Source organism: Globicephala melas, chromosome 7 (genome assembly GCF_963455315.2).
Source record: "Globicephala melas chromosome 7, mGloMel1.2, whole genome shotgun sequence".
Lineage (NCBI taxonomy): Eukaryota > Metazoa > Chordata > Mammalia > Artiodactyla > Delphinidae > Globicephala > Globicephala melas.
This window is the reverse complement of record NC_083320.1, coordinates 51131801-51137901: the sequence shown is the minus strand read 5'-3', so window position 1 is coordinate 51137901 and position 6101 is coordinate 51131801.

Here is a 6101-nt window from a genome sequence, read left to right as displayed (position 1 = left end):
GGCACCACAGTAAATGATTTGGATAATTGCCAATGCTGAGGTGCTTTACTCTGTATCATCTATTCAAAGGCTTTGGGGTTTCAGAAAACTGGAATCCTTAGTTGTGGCTATTTGCAACCATTTATTGTTTTTTCTAAGAACGCGCTTGACAACAACATTCTTAGCATAATCCTCCTGTTTCTTTTCTTTTTCTCATTAAAAAAAAATGAATTAATGAACCACCGAGTTGAGCTTTTAAAAATCCTCTAAGCACAGAGATTCTCAGTTGGGCAAAGGCAATTATGAGAATACATGTTTGTGTGTGTGTGTGTGTGCATATGTGTATTTATGCACATATGCATGGGTATGTTTTTATTCAGTTTTATAATTTTGTATTTGAAGAAATATTCCTTTGAAATACAAGCCTTTAAAACACAGCCTTTCAAAATCTCAACTGGTGAGGTGTGGGTTTTAAAAAGTTGAGAAAAACTAACAAATTAAGCCAATTTATTATCAACCTAGAAATACTGCAAATAATATAGTACAAATACTCTGTACTATATCCAGAGTGTTTACTTAATTGATATGCAACTGTCAAATGATCTTCAAGCTGATATAATTCTGAAAGACAATCTAAAGTTGAATAAATATTCAACTGGTAGAAATTGCAAATAATTTCAACAACAAATGTTTAAGTCACTACAATGGAGCAGTCAGCATCTTCTCTCTAGAGGGAAGAATTTACAGCTCTGGGTGATAAAGTTTGCTAAGGGAGTAATACTTACCTAACCATGACTTCTATATCTTAGAGACTGATAATCAGGAAGTGTGGACATCAGTCTTTCATGACCTTGACATCTCATTACAGGCGAGAAAAAAAAGAGGCCCTTTTGAGAAGTGATGTTCACTGCCAACTTCCTGGTTTCTTCTTCAAACAAGGAACATTTAGACCTCTCCAAAGTCCTCTGGCACAATGCTAGAGAAACATCCCATATCAGCAGGTGCTTCTGCCCAGTCCACCAATTTTTATGGTTGCTGGTACAAAACTTCACAGTTATTCTCAAACATTATGGGACTTCTAATTAATGATGACACTAATTTGCAAAAATAACTCTAAAAAGAACTTCCCAATATCTAAAATAAGCCTCTGGTTTAGTGGTTATGCAGTTATTAAAATATATATTTGACTTCTTCTTGAGGAGCATGTGTGAACAATTTTATATATTTGAGCCCACCTTTACAGATTCCAAGCATATAAAAATACACTTCTAGGCTGTGCCATGTATCATTTCTTTCCCTTCAAGGAAACATTACAGGCAAAGATTATGTCATGTGAAGCATTAGCCATTTCAGATTACTTTTTACATTTTTCCCTCATTGAAATAGCAAGTAAAAGCCCCACCAAGTTCTGGTTTTGCTTAGCAAATATTGTCTTTTTTTGCTAGGTACCTTGCTTCTTTACAAGTCCTGAGAGTCTAACTCCTTCATATCTAATCATTTCCACTGCTAATATCTTAGTTCAGACCCTCCTACTTCTTGCCTGAGTTACGGCACTATATACTACATAGGCCATTCTGCTTATAGTAATTCATCTACAGTCCATATTCCTCCATATTGTTTGAGTTATTACTCTGAATGCAAATATGATCCTATTGCCTTTGTCCATTTGCTCAAAGCCTTCCAATGACTCTCCATTGTTTTGGAGTTAAAGTCCAAATGCATCCCTTTTTACATCTCCAAGCCTCATTCCTTGCAAGCCCTCAGCATGCGGCCGTGCTTCAGCTACACTCAACCATGCTGCTCCATCCTTCCCTGTAATTGCATGTTCTATTCTCTCTGCTTGGAAGTCCTTTCCTTTTTCTCCAGTGCCACCCACTTTAAGCATATCTTCCTCCAAGAAGCCCTCTGGGATCCACCAAGTTGAGATCACTACTTTGCCTTTGACTCTACTTTACATAGTACATACTTTTATGTGTGTGTGTATCAGCTTTATTAAAATATAATTCACATACCATACAGTTTACCTATTTAATGTGTACAATTCCATGGTTTTTAGTAGATTCACAGAGTTGTGCAATCATCATCACAATTAACTTTAGAACATTTTCATTACCTCCCCAAATATCCAGTACCACTTAGCAGTCACTCTCCATTTCTCCCCAACCCACTCCCATCCTCTACAACTACTAATCTACTTTCTGTCTCTATAGATTTGCCTATTCTGGACATTTCAGATAAACAGAATAATACAATATGTAAACTTGTGTGACTGGCTTCTTTCATTTAGTGTAATGTTTTCAAAGTTCATCCATGTGTATCATGTATCAATTCACCATTTCTTTTTATTGTTGAATAATATTCCAATGTATGGATATACCACATTTTGTTTATCCATCATTATTTGATGGACATCTGGACTGTTTTCACTTTTTGTCTATTATTAATAATGCTGTTAAGAACTTTCATGTGCAAGTTTTTGTACGGACATATATTTTTATTTCTTTTGGGTAGTATCTAGAAGTGGATTTTATGTTTAACCTTTTGAAGAACTGCCAGACTGTTTTCCATAGTGGCTGGTTAGACAGAGTTAACAAAGGTTGAATAGAGTTACCTTGTGAACCATTTTACATTTCTACGAGCAGTGTATGAGGGTTACAATTTCTCCACATCCTTGACAAAATTCTCTGTTGCTTTTTTTTTTTTAATTCTAGCCTCCTAATGGGTGAGTGGTCATATCTCATTGTGGTTTTGATGGACATTTCCCTGAATGATATTGAATCTCTTTTCATGTGCTTATTAGCCATTTGTATATCTTCTTTGGAGAAATGTCTATTTGGATCCTTTTTCCAATTAAAAAAATTGAGTTATTTCTCCTTTATTCTAGATATGAGTCCCTTATCATATGTATGATTTGAAAACCTTTCCTCCTATTCTGTGTGCTGTCTTCTCACTTTCTTGATGGTGTCCTTGAAGCATAAAAGTTTTTAATTTGAATGAAGTCCAATCGATCTATTTTTTCTTTCATTGCTTGTGTTTTTGGTGTCATATCCAAGAAACCATTGTCTAACTCGAGGTCACGAAGATTTACTCTTACATTGTCTTCCAAGAGTTTTATAGTTTAAGCTCTCACATTTAGATCTTTATGGATCTTGAGTTTTAATTTTTATATATAATGTGATGTAGAGGTCCAACTTCATTAATTTTCATGTGGATATAGTACATACCTTTAATATTTTTACACTTATCTTACTATGGTATAATTAACTAGTGTATGCCTTTCAAACTACACAAAGAGAGGAACATATCTTATTTACCGTAGTATACCTAGCACAGTACTTGGCATCTAATGTTCAAAATATACTTGTTAAATGGAACTTAACTGGATTGTAAATATAGACCATTTTTTTCTTGATACTAAAAAACAATAAGTTATTTTGATTGAAACATGCAGTATTACTTGATTTTTAGGATAGTTATATTTTATGAGGATATGTCCATTTTAGATGGGCATAAAAAGATTCCGAAACTGGGTTAGATCTATAATCCATCTAGACAGATTTTATTTACTTGCAAAGGAACAAGAGCTATATTATAAAGTGTTTAATTCTTCTTCATAGTTTTGGCATCAGTGATAAGAAATAGGCCCCCCAAATATTAACTTTTTATGCAAATTTTTAAAACTTAAGGTAGCAGATTATATTTTCTAAAGATGGGTCCAGCAATATCTCCTGTCCCACCCCCATACTCTTCTAAAACCTTGCCACTTCCCCATCAAGAGCTGTAGTCTATATCCTTTCCCCTTGCAATTGGTTGAAACTTTATGACTGCTTCAAACAATAGAGTCTAGTAGAAACGATGATCGCTACTTTTAAGGCTAGAACATAAAAATGTTATGCATGTCATTCTGGTTCTTTGGGGATGCTTGGTTTTGGAACCCAGCCACCATTCTGTAAGGAAGGCCAAACACCTTGGAAGAAGAGGTCTATGTGGAGAAAAACAGAAGCTTCTGGCTTTTGGCTTTGGCTGAACTCCCAGCCAATGGATAGCACCAAATTGCCAAATATGTGAATGAGTTGTCATGAATGTGGATTCTCCAGTTGCCAGGAAAGTCACCCCAGATGATGCCATGAAGAGCTGAGACAAGTTGTCCCTGCTAAATCCTGCCCAAATTACAGATTTATGAACAAAACAAATGATGGTTGTTGCTTTACGCCACTAAGTTTGGGGGATAGCTTGTATATCAATAGGTAACTACTATTAATTTTGGTACCTAAAAAAGGGATGTTGTCATAATGAAATCTACTACATGTGGCATTGGCTTTGGAACTGGACTGCGGGGAGAAGTTGAAATGGTATTGAGGAGACTGTTAGTGAAACCAAAGGGGTCTTAAGTAGAAGGGTTGTGGAAGACCTACAAGGCCTTGAGGAAGCTGTCAGCAAAGCCTTAAAAAAAGAGAGGAAAACATTATTGGAAGCTGAAAGAAAAGGAACCTTTGTTAGGTGACGGCAGAGAGCTTGCCAACACAGTCATCTAGAATAATGTGGCAAGGAGAAAATGTACCTAATAAACTCAATGATGTACCTAAGGAGATTTCTAGGAATAATATTCAAAATGCCACCTGATTTTTTTTCTCATTGTCTAAGATGAAATGTGAGGAGAGAGAAACGAGCTAAAGAATAGACCATTAAATATAAAAGAGCTCAAACTTGCTGTGTTTGAAATAGAACCATTTTTCATACCCACATTCTGTAAAACAATTACTAAATTCTAAAAAATGGCTCTGGAAAGATCAAATCCAAGATGAGTCTGTAAGATCTTTGTTAATACCTCAGAAGGATTTAAGACAGTTGTTCATAAAACATTTCAAGAGAGGAAAGGTCCTTTAGGAATCTTAATACCTACCTGGCCACAACATTTCAGTTAAACAATAGGACTTCTAAGATTCTTTTATTTTTTAAAATAAATTAATTTTATTTATTTATTTTTGGCTGTGTTGGGTCTTCATTGCTGTGTGCGGGCTCTCTCTAGTTGCGGCGAGCAGGGGCTACTCTTCGTTGCGGTGCACGGGCTTCTCATTGCGGTGGCTTCTCTTGTTGCAGAGCACGGGCTCTAGGCGCGCAGGCTTCAGTAGTTGTGGTGCACGGGCTTAGCTGCTCCGCAGCATGTGGGATCTTCCTGGATCAGGGCTTGAACCCATGTCCCCCGCATTGGCAGGTGGATTCTTAACCACTGCACCACCAGGGAAGCCCTAAGAGTCTTAAAAGAATTCTCCCACAGCAGTCTCAAAAGAATCCCAACTATACAAGTGTTTGTCTTCAAGAGTTTTGTGGATTTGTCTTTTGTTTAATGGAGTTGGTTATCAATTGATACACAAGAAACCCACAAGAATTTTTAACAAATTACATCTGTTCAGACTGAAAGCAGGAGATATAATATAAAATGAAGAGGACCCTGGACCCCCAGTTTTTTAGAGGCAGGCCTTTTCAATCCACACATTTGTGCTAGATCAGATTATTTGCCTTGCTTGGCTGATGTATTTTACTTCATGTGTCTTAAATTTTCAGGTTTCTGTTTTTGAAGGGCATTTCCTTATTTCTAATATTACTGGAATTTTTAAAAGAAGATGTTGTCCTCAATCCATTAATTTAGTAAGTTTTAGAGGCTTCAAATAAACTATTACACTGACTTTCAGATTGAGAAACACTAGAGTTATTTTTGCTTTTTTCTGTCAAAATGTAGTCTCCTCCCACCCAGTACCCACCATCTACTTTCCTTCAATAGTTTATGATTTCCTTTTGTCTATTTTATGGATTTGCTCTTTCTTAAAGTCTATTGGCCAGAACTACACTAATATTTCAGGGCAGATATATGCAATCTTTGTCAAAGATCAGAACAAGGTTATATCTTTTGTTTACTACAAAACTTTTCTTGATGATCATGGAGATGATATTTGTCTTACTAGATTTGGTGTGATTGAAAAACTACTTAAATATCTTTAGCTATAAATCCCAGAGCAAGGAGATTACATTGTTAACTGCCTCTATTAGGAACAGTTCATGGATTATGGAAAAAAGAGTAGGAAGCAAATATCACACCAAAATATTGTCAGTAGAAACATTAA